Genomic DNA, 16,642 nt, shown 5'->3' on the forward strand with positions numbered 1-16,642 from the left:
AGGGCTGCCTAATGCAGCCCTCACTGTTAGCTGCCTGCACAGCAGGAACCAACTTACAAACAGAGCTCCAGTGCCTAGAGGCGGGGATATAGAGGGAACAATAAAAGCTTTAGCCTGTTGGTGCCTCGGATCAAGATCCATCTCTACACCCTCCCCGATGTTATTCCCTGTGGAATCCCAGTGTACCCCGCTGCAGAAAGATTGTTTATGGGCCGCAGGTGTGAACGTATTCAGGCCTGCTACCCACGAAAAACGATTCGCTGGTGTGACTATCTGCACGCTGGATGAGGATGAATACATCTGTATATATATATATATATATATATCATTGATTTAAACCTAGGGATCCTGTTTTGAGAGAATTTCCTACAATCACTGGTAGGAGGTGAGAGAGTCAATGTATATACAGCGCCTATGATAGTATAATAATAGCAATAACATAATTCAAAGACCACACAGCGGGAATCTTCTTGATTTTATTTCACATATTACTTCTTTATTGCACATTTTCTACATATCTCTTTATGTATTTCTTCTTTTTAATATTTCACTGGATTTTGTCTTATAATTGGATATTTTAATCTTACTGAATATGAATAAAAGTGACATTTTATTATATCTCACTTACCTGTACACCATCCAAAGACAAAGCTTTGTCTTTTCCTGTTGTTATGGATACTAAACTGCCTGGTAATGTCTTGCCAGAAAGAAATATAAAATATATAAAATCTCTTTAATCTCCTTCCTAAATGTATTTGTCAGAAGCACATGTGCATAATACTCCTTTTCCACTAGCTCTAAAAACACGGGTAAATGCGCGGGGGCGCGCATTTACCCGTGTTTTTTCCTAGTGGAAATGGCCCCCCCTGCAAATTCCCGGATCAAGTGATCCGGGAAGCCTACCCGGGTAGCTTGCCGGGTTGAACACGTGTTCAACCCGGTAAGCTGTGTAGTGTGAACGGGAGCCGTGTCGAGGCGACACGGCTCCCGTTCACAGTGTATGGAAGGGCGGCGCTGGGAGATCATGTGATCTCCCAGCGCTGCCCCTACCGCGTCACTAACAGCGTCACCAACCCGGCAATATGCCGGGTTGGTGAGCGCTGTGGGAAAGGGGGCTGTAGCACGGGTCGCAGCCGTGTCAGGCTCCCGGCTGCGACCCGTGCTACAAGTGGAAAAGGGGTATTAGAGTGTGGTTTCTGTATTGACCTGTCCTGTTAACAGGTATATATATATATATATATATATATATATTTGTTTTTAATTGTAAGACTCCTTTCACAGACACAGTGTTTTAAGCTTTAAACTGAAGTTGTTCAATGACAAAGCACCTGTTGATTGTATCTACAGTTGACTGGCTGTTGCGTTATCACCTTCCATTTTATCACTTCTCCAGGCTTAATACATCTGCCCCAAGGTACGGGTACACACACACGCACGCACACACATGCGCGCACGCACGCACACACACACACACACACACGCACGCACGCACGCACGCACGCACGCACACACACACACACACACACACTATCTATCATTATCTATGAGAAAGTTGGTTGTGGTAGCTGGTTTATTGCAAATGTCCAGATGATACCAGTATCAGTGGTGTCACAACGGGGGTGCGGCCCGCACCCAGGTGTCACATGCCGAGGGGTGACACTAAAGTGCCGACTCTTCAGTGACAGGAGCCAGGTGCTGAACTGTGACATGACGTGCAGCAGTTGGCTCCTGTCACCGTGCAGGAGCCGGCACTTCACTCACACTAGTCCACGGGGGCCGCCCGCATCTCCGTGACAAAACAGCAGATCGGGCCATGAGGCTACGCCCCTCACCCATGAGGAGAAGCCCCCTCATCCACTATGCCACACCCCCTTCTCGACTGCCCGTCTATTCCACGCGTACTGTGTTTACCACGCACCAGGTCTCACCACCTCTGGTGACGCCTCAGACCTGTATATCTGATCCCGAAGACAGATTCATCCTAAATAATTCATCCTTAATAATAAAACAGACAGATTCATCCTGAATAATAAAACAAAGAGTTTATATTTGCTTACTATCTGTATAACGTGATTTACCGTATTACCAATGTTTACCATGTTTTCATTGACAGTAGAGAAGTGAGGGTTTTCCCAAGCTGGTCCTAACCCTAGGTGATCCTTAAACATTCAGCTTGGGTGGACGCACCAAGGATTTCAATACAGGGAGTATAGATATATCAGTAGACTATACATCAATTCTGTTGTAAGTAAGGGTGGGTTACACATGTGCAGAAGATACACCTCGCAGCAAGCGTATTCTCCCTGATGCACATCTCACTGTAGCATGCAGTTGCATTGACTTGCCCTTAAAAGTAAGAACCCCATTACAACCCAGTTATGCCTTTTCTGTTGTAAGTGTAGATGCAATCAGACATGGATACAACTCTTTTACACCCTTCAACCCTCTTCAACAGCATTGCGCATGCTATGTGCTCATTTGCATATCATGCATAATGCAAATTCACACAAGAAACACTCTGCAAATGGGCCTACGTTCAACTCTGCATCAGCCACTATGGGGTCAGTTTTAAAGGGTCAGCTTCGGTTGTTGGCAGTTTCCTGTATACTGGGCCTAATTCAGACCTGATCGTAGATGTGCTAAATATAGCACATCTAGGATCAGTCACACAGACATGCATGGGGACGCCCAGCACAGGGCTCGTCCGCCCCACATGTCATGTCCGACCTCCTTCCCCTGCACAAGTTCAAAAGCATTGCACAGCGGCGATGCTTTTGTACTTTACAAGTAGCTCCCTGCCAGTGCACCTCCTGCACGCTGGCAGGAGCTATTCGTCGCTGTGAGGGTCGCAGTGGATGCATATGATGCCACGCAGCCACCGCGGCCCGCCCCCCAGTGGTACGGACACGCTTGTGTTGCCCAAACCGTGCCCCCTAAATGGCGGACAAATGCCGCCAGCCTGCCCCCTCCTGCCCAGCGACCCCCTCTGCCTGTCAATCAAGCAGAGCCGATCGCAGGGCTGAGACAGCCGTCGGCTGTCTGGCAAGCACCAGTGCACTGCGGCGCCGGTACATGCACAGTTCAGACCTGATTGGCTGCTGTGCACAGCACCAATCAGGTCTGAATTAGGCTCACTATCCACAGATTTACTAAAGCCCAAACTGATGCTTAGTAAATTAACCCTATGAGTATATGTCAGCCATTCTAGCTGGAGGATCCCATTGTAGTCATTTCAGCTCTTAACTGTCAGTTTACAGGTTGTGTTTGACAGAGCACTGATGAATACAGCGGTGTAATAGGAGCAAAATGCTGTCCATCAGAGATGGTCTAATCACGATTGGTCAGCTACTGGAATAGGAGCAATATGCTGTCCATCATAGACTGTTCAGTCATGGTGAGGCAGCGGCTGACGATTGAACAGCTGCTGTAATAGGAGCAGAATGCTGTCCATCAGGAATAGCTTAATCGTGATTGGGCAGCGGCTCTCCTTATACTCACCGCTGGAGTATTGCATGGCGTGGCTCACGTGAACAAGCCCAGCGGTGAAACGTACGTCAGAATCTGACATCAGTGAGTGATGTCATCATGGTACCGCACCTTCCGGAACGGGCGACCGTTGCACCACTGAATATAGGGGACAGAAATGTTTCTGACAAACACAGGACCAGCAATTGATCTATATTAAGCCTGGGGAGTGGTGACTATATATTTGAAGTATCACCACTCCAATCTATATTAAATTATCATCATACTGTGTCCTCTCCTCCTCCCCACTTCAATTTGGAGAATTAACTTAATTATTTGATTGCATTTTAATACATTTGGTTGCACTTTATTTAGTTACAATATTAGTTACAATTGGATACTGTATATTGTAAACATACTTTACCTCCTCATAATATCCACGTTGATGCATTTCAGTCACTTCTGAGACAGTCATAAACTGTATTCTATGTCTGCATGCACCAGGAGTTGCACTCTGATGCATTTGATTGCACTTTGATACATTTTGTTGTATCTTGTGACCCAGCTATAATTTAACATTATTTATTCTAGGCATATTTCACCTTTCCATGCAGAGGCGGAACTACCGCCAGTGCAACCAATGCGTTGCACTGGGGCCCGCCTCTGTCCAGGGGCCCAAAGCATGTAATGAGTCAAACTGACTCATTACATGCCGCTGTGCGCTGCGGGCAACCGCTGCCCGCAGCGCACAGCCGCCCGGAGAGAGGAGAGGAGCAGTGGTACGGGGGAAGGAGGAGGAGGGAGGTGAAGGAGGGAGCCGCAGCAGCGCTTTACTACTGGTGTAGGCGCTGCTGCTGCTGCCCCTCTGCTTCACTATAGGCTGTCTTCCGAGAACAGCCTATAGTGAAGCAGAGGGGCAGCAGCAGCAGCGCTTCCACCAATAACACAGCGCTGCTGCGGCTCCCTCCTCCACCTCCCTCCTCCTCCTTCTCTCCAGCCTGGGAATCGTCTGACGCTGCACTGAGGAGCCTGAGCCAGCGGAGAGGGTTAGTATAATTCTTCTTTCTTTCAGTCTCTTTCTTTCTGTGTCTTTCTTTCTTTCTTTCTTTCTTTCTTTCTTTCTTTCTTTCTTTCTTTCTTTCTTTCTTTCTTTCTTTCTTTCTTTCTCTCTTTCTTGGGACTGCCTGCCGCAATGTGTAAAAAGGGGGAATCTGCCTGCCACAATGTGTAAAAATGGGGAATCTGCCTGCCGCAATGTGTAAAAACGCGGGACTGCCTGCCGCAATGTGTAAAAAGGGGGAATCTGCCTGCCGCAATGTGTAAAAAGGGGGGACTGCTTGCCGTAATGTGTAAAAAGGGGACGCTGTCTGCCGTAATGTGTAAAAAGGGGACGCTGTCTGCCGTTATGTGTAAAAAGTGTACGCTGTCTGCCGTAATGTGTAAAAAGGGGGACGCTGTCTGCCGTTATGTGTAAAAAGTGTACGCTGTCTGCCGCTATGTTTAACAAGGGCACGCTGTCTGCCGTTATGTGTAAAAAGTGTACGCTGTCTGCCGCTATGTGTAACAAGGGCACGCTGTTTGCCATTATGTGTAAAAAGGGGACGCTGTCTGCCGTTATGTGTAAAAAGTGCACGCTGTCTGCCGTAATGTGTAAAAAGGGTGACGCTGTCTGCCGTAATGTGTAAAAAGGGGGACGCTGTCTGCCGTAATGTGTAAAAAGGGGACGCTGTCTGCCGTAATGTGTAAAAAGAGGAATCTGACCGCTGTAAGGTGTAAAAGGGTCTCTACCTGGTGTAGTGGTGCTACTGTGCGGTGTAATTTTAAGAATGGAGACTACTGTGCACCGTTTTATGAATTGGTATTATTTTGTGGCCACACCCCTTCCCCACGAAGCCACGCCACTATGTATTTTTGCGCGCGCCTACGGCGCGCACTGCCCCTGTTTTGCATGCAGGGGTGGGGCTCCGATGCCGTTTCTTGCACACAGTGCTAAAATGTTTAGTTACGAAACTGTTGCAAGGTATCCATTTCTCTGGCCCTGAGCAGGTCCCCCTCACCAGATCCTCTCCAGGGGTGAGGGGGTGGACTTGGATGGGATGTGGGGGGGCCCAAAGCATTTTGTCACACCTGGGCCCACCGCTCGCTAGTTCCGCCACTGTTTCCATGGTCTTTTTGAGCGAGGCATATTTTACCTTTCCATGTTTTTTTTTAGCTAGCCATAAACTGAATTCTATGTTTGTATGATATATAAACACTTTGAAAACATCTGAGCCAGACTTGTGCTCAAATTATGGTTGCATTTATAACAAATTTATGCAGTGGCGGTTCATTTTGATGTTAACATAGTAACATAGTATCTAAGGTTGAAAAAAGACAATTTGTCCATCGAGTTCAACCTATTTGTGGTCTCCTATGCAGGATTATTTGGTATAAAATTTTGACTGAAGTTGATGACTGCCGTTACATTTTATCCCTCTTTTTTATAATAACTATAGTGCGTGACTATGCACCATAACCCTGGATATCCTTATCCATTAGGAATTTATCTAATCCATTCTTAAAGGTATAAAAAACACAAGGTACCAGCGCTGGCTGTAAGAATTATATAAGGACGGTTTGCTGAATAAAATGTCAATTTATTAAACCATTTAAAAAGACAAGTGTGAAGTCTCGTTATTATCTAAATAACACTTAAAATGTATAGTATAATAATTCCCCCTGGGTATAATCACTTTTACATCCACTCTCCTTTGGGACATGTATGGATTTTTTCACGGCTAGGACAGTCTCCAGATAACATTCACTGTAGCAGCAGATAATTACCGGTTTCCACAGAAAGGATGTTTGATGGCATCAGCTTTAGGAAGAGTCCATTGCTAGCTGTTTGTGTGGATCCGGTTCTTTATCCTTGTGGAGTGATTCCCAGTGATAGGAGCAAAGTCCAAATGAATGCCGGAAATGTCAGAGTCCCAATGTGTCGTGGAGTAGTGCCCAGGTGGGGTATAGGGCTCAACGCGTTTCGCTGGCAACAAGGTGATCCAGCTTCCTCAGGAGCATGCTCCCAAAGGAGAGTGGATGTAAAAGTGATTATACCCAGGGGGAATTATTATACTATACATTTTAAGTGTTATTTAGATAATAACGAGACTTCACACTTGTCTTTTTAAATGGTTTAATAAATTGACATTTTATTCAGCAAACCGTCCTTATATAATTCTTACAGCCAGCGCTGGTACCTTGTGTTTTTTATTCCATTATATTCTGGGATCTGACCATCCCCATACCAGCTGCTGCTGGCTGCGCACTTACATATCTTTTTACTTTTCCCCATTCTTAAAGGTGTTGACTGAGTCGGCCATTACAACTCCCTCAGGCAGGGAATTCCAAACACGTATTGTCCTTACCGTGAAAAAGCCTTTACGCCGTATTGTGCGGAATCTCCTCTCCTCTAACCTGAGCGAGTGTCCACTAGTTCTCTGTGTTGATCTAACCAAAAACAGGTCCTGCACAAGATCTGTATATTGTCCTCTTATATATTTGTAAATGTTGATCATGCCCCCTCTTAGTCTCCTCTTTTCCAATGTGAACATGCCTAGCCCTGCAAGCCTTTCCTCGTATTCCAGCGTCTCCATACCCTTAATTAGTTTGGTCACCCGCCTTTGAACCTTTTCTAGCTTCAGGATATCCTTTTTGTAGTAAGGTGCCCAGAATTGTACACAATATTCAAGGTGCGGCCTCACTAGTGATTTATACAACAGGAGTATAACACTCTCGTCCCTAGCATCAATTTCCCATTTTATGCATGCTAATATCTTATTAGCCTTCTTTGCTGCAATCCTACTTTGGGTACTACTGCTTAGTTTTCTATCTATGAGGACACCTAAGTCCTTTTCCAGTACATAATCCCCTAATTTTACCCCATTTAGTATGTAGGTGTTATTTTTGTTCTTGTTACCACAGTGCATTACCTTACACTTGTCTGTATTGAAGCGCATTCTCCATTTCGCTGCCCATGCTTCAAATTTAACTGAGTCATTCTGAAGCGACTCAGCATCCCCCTCTGTATTTATAACTTTACACAATTTGGTATCATCTGCAAAAACCTCACCATTTTTGCATGCTTTGAGTGAAGCTGCAATATTTCAAAATATGGATCTTTTGGTGACTTATTCAGCCTATGTATAGGAGATAAGTGCAATTGGTACCTTATAGAATTTTTTTTTTTTTGCATAATCTCAGAATAGCACATTTGTGAATCAGAAAAATCTTTTTATGTTTTCAGCCTCAACACTCTCTCATCTGGTTGATAGCGGAATCTGGTCTAGGCATTACACTTTTTCCAGTTCACTAAAAGGTGTCACAACATAAAGCAGAAGTGTCTTTTTCTTCCTTAAAATCCTGGTTATACAAAAAAACAGACTCTGCTCTCACCAAAAAGATCTCCTTTCAAACACTCTCTGATCTGGAAAAGGATGAACATCATTTGTAAATCTTGATCAAACCCAGATAAAGACAGCAGAAGTCTTTCTTTACTTTTTCTATTCTTCTTGAACAACTGCCCACAGCCATACTATCCTGAATACGTCAAATTTTGTCCAATCTCAGAAGCTAAGCAGGTAAGGCCTGGTCAGTACTTGGATGGGAGATCACCTGGGAATACCAGGTCCTGTGGGCAATTTTGTCTAGAAGACCTTTATTCTGAACTTATTCAGGAGCTCTTCTCTGGCTCTTGATGCTCCTAACATTAACAACATCACGGTTTCCCAGCTATTGTAGCTATTAAATATTCTCCCACAACAACAAAGGTGAGTGCACCTAAACAGCACCAAACCAACTAAAACTGCAACTACTAACTCAAACACAGTGAACCTGCCCCTCTTTTCCGCCAAACAAATAGCTAACGAACTATATCTGCTAATGACCTTAAACTAAGATGCAAGGAAATTAAGCTAACATGAAAAAAGGGGCGGGTGGGTGGGAAGACAAATTAAAAAAGGTAATACTACAATCAGAAACGACCAGAACTATCCACTAACCCCACCCTTTGTCCTTCCCAATTGGTGCCCAACCTATCATGCCATAACTGCTCCGCCCCCAACCAAGGAGGATTAACTCTCTCCATTCCAATTTCTGTCATTACATTCTCCTAAACCTCCTAATGGTTGAGGGTCGTAACTCCTTATAACATTTAAAAATGAACACTACTTATCCTATAAAATAAAGACACAGAAACTTGTATTTTGGCAGAAAAAACTGTTAACTATTTATTAAATGAATCATTAATTAAAAGGTGGTAAAGAATAAGAGTATGGTGGCTAAAAAATAGAACGGCTGAAATCTAACGTCAATCCCCAAGCTACTGTATTCACACCAACACAAACCCTAAAACAATCCAAACTACCAACCAAACATAGGTATCCACTCAGACCTTCTACCTTGACTATCCACCCTGAAGGTTGATGACGCTGCTCCTTGAAGGGTGGTCCAGCAGCTTTAACAGACAACGAAGGTGAGTGCACCTAAACAGCACCAAACTGACTAAAACTGCAACTACTAACTCAAATACAGTGAACTTGCCCCTCTTTTCCACCAACAGCGAAGACTCCACCTAAAGAGGCTACGCACCACCACCATACCCCCAACCTACTGAATACAAAACCGAAAACAGATCCTCAATCAAAAGCACCATCCCTTCCTCCGATAAGTGTACTTCAACGGCCCGAAATAAGTAATCACGCAGATACCTAATCCTGTTGTGACAAACTACTGCACCATCGTGCGCCAACACCCACTTCGCCACTGCTGAATTCACCTTCTTTCTGGCCTCATCAATAGGTTGACCATCGGGCACTCCCCGCCAACATAAACTCTGTCACACCCCGCGGGCAGCGGCGGCCGCGCTTGCCTCTGCGGGTGTCCTGGATGGCCTGGCGTCTCTCCCCTCCGGCGGCCTCGGGGGTCCGGCGTCGGGTCGGCGGGTCTCTCCGGCGGCTCCCGGAGCGAGGGCGCCGCCATGCTGCTCTAGATTAGGTAGGCGGAGCGGGGCTGACGTCATCTGCCCGCTCCGCCAATCAGACTAAGGCGGGAGGTTCAAAGCCAGACGCCGAGCAGGGAGCCGGCGCCTGTGTATCATCATTCTGCTTGTCAGAAGCAGTGATCTCCAGAGCCTCCTTGTTCCTGTTTCCGCTGTGCATTCCAGTGTCTCCAGTGTCTCCAGTGTCTCAGTGTTACCTCCGTGCCTCCAAGTGCCCGAGCGCCATCACGCACCTCCGTGCCTCCAAGCGCCCGAGCGCCATCACGCACCTCCGTGCCTCCAAGCGCCCGAGCGCCATCACGCACCTCCGTGCCTCCAAGCGCCCGAGCGCCATCACGCACCTCCGTGCCTCCAAGCGCCCGAGCGCCATCACGCACCTCCGTGCCTCCAAGCGCCCGAGCGCCATCACGCACCTCCGTGCCTCCAAGCGCCCGAGCGCCATCACGCACCTCCGTGCCTCCAAGCGCCCGAGCACCATCTCGCACCTTCGTGCCTCCAAGCGCCCGAGCACCATCACACACCTCGGTGCCTCCACACCTTAGTACCACAGAACCTCAGCACCTCAGTACCTCGGTGTCTCAGCACCTCAGTGCCTTCAGTACCTCAATAATACCAGCACCTCTGTACCTCAGCACTTAGCACTTTTACTAGTCTTGTTTTTCAGGAGACCTTCATCATTCCTCCGTGCTTCCTGCTTACCGTCTTCATCCTGTATGAAGAAGACCTACATCCGGCCATCTCTATTGCGACCCAGTAGCGGTTCCTCTTCCCAGTCACCGGAAGAAGCCCCGAGTCCACAACACCCTTCGACCAGGTCAGTGATAGTATACACAGGCCTCATGGACCCGGGGAATCGGAACCCGGAAGCAAGTGCCATCCAAGATCTGGTTTCCCGTGTTCAGAGTCAGGAAGCGGCGCAAAACCAGGTGATGCAGTATCTCCAAGAACTATCCGGCAGGTTGGATCAAATTCAGGTTTCCCTGGCTTCAGTAGTTCCAGTTCCAGCTCCGGTACCAACTCCGGTAGTCGTTCCTGTTAATGCTCACGCAGTGTCCGGTACCAGGTCACGCCTTCAGCTTCCCACTCCCTCTCGCTACAACGGCAACCCGAAGAATTGCCGTGGTTTTCTTAACCAGTGCGAGGTGCAGTTTGAACTCCTCGCACACAATTTTCCCACGGATCGATCCAAAGTAGCATACATTATTTCCTTGCTTGAGGGTTCAGCGTTGGAATGGGTGTCTCCTTTATGGGAGCGATCTGATCCTTTGGTTTCCAACTACACTAATTTCATCTCATCTTTCCGCAGGATCTTTGATGAGCCTGGCAGAACGGCCGCTGCCTCTTCAGATCTTCTCAGAGTTCGACAAGGCTCTCGTTCAGTGGGTCAGTATGTGATTCATTTTCAGACCATAGCTTCCGAATTGCGCTGGGATAATGATGCCTTACGGGCCGCTTTCTGGAACGGGCTGTCCGACCGTCTTAAAGACGAATTGATTACAAGAGATTTGCCAGATTCTTTGGAACAGTTGATCTCGCTCTGTGTGAAAGTGGATCTCCGCATGCAGGAACGAGTTGGCGAACGTTCTCGGTCTGATCGGTGCAGATTCCGGGCTCCTCCGTCTAAACCATCGGTTACGACAGCTCCAGACGAACCCATGCAGATTAATCGGTCTCGACTGTCTCCAGAGGAGCGACAGCGTCGGCGTGAGAACAAACTGTGCCTCTACTGTGGAGCCGCGGATCACTTCCTCAAGTCTTGCAAAGCTCGCCCGGGAAACGGGCAATCCTAGCCTGTTCCGGGGAAGTCAAGCTGGGTGTGGTTTCTCAATCTTCTCCAGAAGTGGACTGTTTACTCTCAGTATCTTTGTCTACTAAAACAAAAGTCAAGACCGTTATGGCTCTTTTGGATTCAGGTGCTGCGGTGAATTTTATTTCTCTTTCCTGCGCCCAGAGTTTGGGTTTGAAATTACAGTTGGTCGAGCGACCTATTACTATTACAGCCATTAACGGGGTTCAAATTCCTAACGCCTTGATTACGAGTCAGTCTGAGTCAATTCAGCTACAAGTGGGAGCTTTACATCATGAACAACTGAAGTTTCTAGTTATTCAGGAAATGTCTCATGATCTCGTTTTGGGTCTTCCCTGGCTTAGGCTGCACAACCCTCATGTCGACTGGGGGTCGACACAAATAATTTCTTGGAGTCCTTTCTGCCGATTGAATTGTCTTACTCCTGTCGTTCCACTCCGTGCATCGGCCAAGTTGGACGTGGAGTTAGTTCCTGAGGCTTATCGAGAGTTTTTGGATGTCTTCTCGGAACAGGCGGCTGATAAATTACCTCCGCATAGGGCTTGGGACTGTCCCATTGAGCTCATTCCTGGGAAAATACCGCCCCGAGGTCGCACTTATCCTTTGTCGGTTCCAGAGACACAAGCTATGTCTGAGTACATTAAGTCAAATTTGCAGAAGGGCTTCATCCGTCCCTCCACTTCTCCAGCGGGAGCAGGCTTCTTCTTTGTAAAGAAAAAAGATGGAGGGCTGAGACCATGCATTGACTATCGTGGTTTAAATGAAGTCACCATTAAAAACAAGTATCCTCTGCCGCTCATCACGGAGCTTTTCGATAGAGTGCGTGGAGCTCGAGTATTTACTAAGCTTGACTTAAGAGGAGCATACAACTTGATACGTATTCGTCAAGGAGATGAGTGGAAGACGGCTTTCAATACGAGAGACGGGCATTATGAGTACCTGGTAATGCCATTTGGCCTCAGCAATGTCCCCGCTGTCTTTCAAGGATTCATTAATGAAGTCTTTCGGGATATGTTGTATCTGAATGTAGTAGTCTATTTGGATGACATTTTAATTTTTTCAAAGAATCTTTCTGAGCACCGACTACAGGTTAAGGAAGTACTCCTTCGGTTGCGAAAGAATCATCTTTATGGCAAGATCTCCAAGTGCACCTTTGAGGTTCCTTCTATTTCATTTTTGGGCTACATTATTTCTGGAACTGAATTGCGTATGGATCCGGAGAAACTTTCGGCCATCCGGGATTGGACTCAACCTCTTTCCTTAAAAGCAGTGCAACGATTTCTAGGATTCGCAAATTATTATCGGAAATTTATAAGAGGTTTCTCTACCATCGTGGCACCTATTACGGCTCTGACTAAAAAAGGGGCTGACCCAAGCAATTGGCCTTCTGAAGCAGTAGCAGCGTTCAAACAGTTGAAGACCGCCTTTATATCTGCTCCCGTACTTCAGCAGCCAGATTTCCTAAAACCATTCTTTTTGGAGGTTGATGCTTCCATGGTAGGCATAGGTGCTGTACTCTCGCAGTACGCCTCAGATGGGAAGTTGCATCCGTGTGGGTTTCATTCTCGCAAGTTCTCCCCTGCTGAACTAAATTACACCATCGGAGACAAAGAGCTACTGGCAATTAAATCTGCGTTGGAAGAATGGAGGTATCTTCTGGAGGGTGCTAAACACTTAATTACAATTTTTACGGACCACAGGAATTTACTGTATCTAAAGACGGCCCAATGTTTGAACCCCCGTCAAGCAAGATGGGCGCTCTTCTTTACCAGATTTTCCTTTATCATCAAGTATCGGGCTGGAACTCTAAATACCAAGGCGGATGCCCTATCCCGTTCAGTGATGGCTTCCGATGAGGAGAATACAATGGGGAAGGCATTAATCCTCAGTCCCATCTCTATTTCTGCAGCTCCCACTAGGTTGGGTCCTCCTCCTGGAAGAATGTCGGTACCAGTTAAATTTCGACCGAAACTGTTGCAGTGGGCACACACTTCTAAGTTTTCTGGTCATCCGGGAGTTCAGAAAATGTGGGAATTTCTGCGAAGATCATACTGGTGGGACACTATGAAAAAAGATGTTCAAGAGTATGTCAATTTGTGTCCTCAATGTGCTCAGCACAAAACTCCACGTCTGCCGCCTGCGGGTTTGTTGCATCCTTTATCCATTCCTAAAAGGCCTTGGACTCATATCTCGATGGACTTTGTTACTGAATTACCGCTCTCTAAGGGTCATAACACCATTTGGGTGATCATTGACCGATTCTCTAAGATGGCACAATTTATTCCGTTGACCGGATTACCCTCCGCTTCCAAGTTGGCCCTGTTATTTATCCAAGAGCATTTCCGCCTGCACGGGTTACCTCTGGAAATAGTCTCAGATCGGGGAGTACAGTTTACAGCGAGATTCTGGAGAGCCCTCTGTTCAACTCTACAAATTAAGCTCAAATTCTCTTCTGCTTACCATCCACAGACTAATGGGCAAACTGAACGCGTCAATCAAGATCTAGAGACTTTTCTCCGTATTTACCTTTCCCCTTCTCAAGATAACTGGGTGGAGTTGTTGCCGTGGGCTGAGTTTGCCCACAACCATCTTTATCATTCTTCTACTGGTGAGTCTCCATTCTTTATTAATTATGGATTTCATCCCCAAGTTCCGGAGTTGCCCATTTGTCCTCCAGAAGAAGTTCCTGCTGCAGCCTCAACTCTCCGACATTTCACTCAAATTTGGAGCCGAGTTCATGCCAATCTTAAGAGGGTTTCCGGTCGCTATAAATTCTTTGCGGATAGGAAACGACGAGCAGCTCCTCAATATAAGGTTGGTGACAAGGTATGGCTCTCTACCCGCAATCTTCGTTTGAAAGTACCCACCATGAAATTTGCCCCAAGGTTCATTGGTCCTTTCTCAGTGCGGCAAGTCTTGAACCCGGTCGTTTGCAAATTGGAGTTGCCTTCCCACCTTCGAATTCCAAACTCCTTCCACGTCTTTCTCCTCCGCCCCCTCATTCTAAATCGGTTCCACTCAGCATCTCCTAGGCCAACTACTACAGTGTCTGAAGCTGGGACAGAATTTGAAATCAAAGCTATTCTTGACTCTCGTTATTTTCATAAAAAATTACAGTACTTGGTAGAGTGGAAAGGTTATGGTCCTGAAGAGAGAAGTTGGACTGAGGTAATGGCTCCCCGACTGGTTCGAATCTTCCATTCCAGACATCCAACTAAACCCGGAAAGTGTCCAGGGGCCACTCCTGGAGGAGGGGGTACTGTCACACCCCGCGGGCAGCGGCGGCCGCGCTTGCCTCTGCGGGTGTCCTGGATGGCCTGGCGTCTCTCCCCTCCGGCGGCCTCGGGGGTCCGGCGTCGGGTCGGCGGGTCTCTCCGGCGGCTCCCGGAGCGAGGGCGCCGCCATGCTGCTCTAGATTAGGTAGGCGGAGCGGGGCTGACGTCATCTGCCCGCTCCGCCAATCAGACTAAGGCGGGAGGTTCAAAGCCAGACGCCGAGCAGGGAGCCGGCGCCTGTGTATCATCATTCTGCTTGTCAGAAGCAGTGATCTCCAGAGCTCCCTTGTTCCTGTTTCCGCTGTGCATTGCAGTGTCTCCAGTGTCTCCAGTGTCTCCAGTGTCTCAGTGTTACCTCCGTGCCTCCAAGCGCCCGAGCGCCATCACGCACCTCCGTGCCTCCAAGCGCCCGAGCGCCATCACGCACCTCCGTGCCTCCAAGCGCCCGAGCGCCATCACGCACCTCCGTGCCTCCAAGCGCCCGAGCGCCATCATGCACCTCCGTGCCTCCAAGCGCCCGAGCGCCATCACGCACCTCCGTGCCTCCAAGCGCCCGAGCGCCATCACGCACCTCCGTGCCTCCAAGCGCCCGAGCGCCATCACGCACCTCCGTGCCTCCAAGCGCCCGAGCGCCATCTCGCACCTTCGTGCCTCCAAGCGCCCGAGCGCCATCACGCACCTTGGTGCCTCTGCACCTTAGTACCACAGAACCTCAGCACCTCAGTACCTCGGTGTCTCAGCACCTCAGTGCCTTCAGTACCTCAATAATACCAGCACCTCTGTACGTCAGCACTTAGCACTTTTACTAGTCTTGTTTTTCAGGAGACCTTCATCATTCCTCCGTGCTTCCTGCTTACCGTCTTCATCCTGTATGAAGAAGACCTACATCCGGCCATCTCTATTGCGACCCAGTAGCGGTTCCTCTTCCCAGTCACCGGAAGAAGCCCCGAGTCCACAACACCCTTCGACCAGGTCAGTGATAAACTCGGCACAATAAATGAAAATATCAATGTGCAATGAGGCCAAGCCACAGCAATACTAGCCAAATCCTTCACCATAGAACAACGGAAATCTAGCAAAGTCCTCTTACCTAAATCATTTCCACCCAAATGCACCACCAAAACCCTTGGGACACCATGAAGCTGGACTTGACCTAATAACCTCACCTTGAGGTCCTGCCACAACATTCCACGTCAACTGAACCAACAAATCTCAACAACCCTTGACAAATACCGAGCCCTCCAGAGGCCATAAACCTAGAAGCCCAAAACACAAAGGAGTGCCCAACCAGCCATACCGTACACTTATCCTCAACCCATCCTAAGGAAAGGAAAGAAGAAGAATAAAACAAGTTAATAATGAAAAACCTGAAATCGATGCATGAAAAGTAAACACTGAGGATCTGCCAGAAAAAAAGAAAAAAATTGCGTATCACGGCAAAGCCATGCAAAACAAGATTCGGGCCAGTTGAAGCAACATAAAGACACAATGGGAAAGGCAAAACAATAATGAACTAAAATAAAAATATAAATAAATAAAATTAAAGAAAACAAAACAATTAAAGGGATCTTGGGGAGGGAGGGGGATGGAAAAACAAAAAGAAACCGGGCAACACAGGTAAACTTGGCTGGAGGTGAGACTTAGAAACCTGCTGAGGAACTTTTAAATTAGAATCCAATCAGTAGAAATTAAACCAAATTCAGTCCGTCAGTCCAGGTAAAAATTGTTAAATAACTCCAGACCTCCACTGCCAACAGTGGGTAGTAGCTAATCCCTGAGTAGGAAGGACAGGGGAGAACGAACAAAATCATACAATAACGTGCTCAACAGATTTGACAACCAACTAGTAAGCAAACTTTTGAAAATGGTAATTAAGTCAATAAATTGGGTCGAATATAACGCTTGTAGTTGGAAGATTTCCAGCGCCCCAGCTACTTAATCTCCTTGACGAAAAACCCGGCTGACGCGGCTGAAGTAGCAGCTCCAATCCGCAACGAGTGTGTCCCGTAAGCCTTGGGTGAAAGGCCCAAACTGGTCAGACAGCGATTTAGCATCCAGCGA

The 16,642-nt window shown here is 47.4% G+C and overlaps 1 pseudogene; it reads left to right on the plus strand.

Moving 5' to 3' along the window:
- The first annotated feature begins 8,022 nt into the window (after positions 1–8,022).
- Positions 8,023–8,140, plus strand: LOC134967120 (5S ribosomal RNA; annotated as a pseudogene).
- Positions 8,141–16,642: the final 8,502 nt, after the last annotated feature.

The sequence above is a fragment of the Pseudophryne corroboree genome, chromosome 10 (assembly GCF_028390025.1).
Source record: "Pseudophryne corroboree isolate aPseCor3 chromosome 10, aPseCor3.hap2, whole genome shotgun sequence".
Classification (NCBI taxonomy): Eukaryota; Metazoa; Chordata; class Amphibia; order Anura; family Myobatrachidae; genus Pseudophryne; species Pseudophryne corroboree.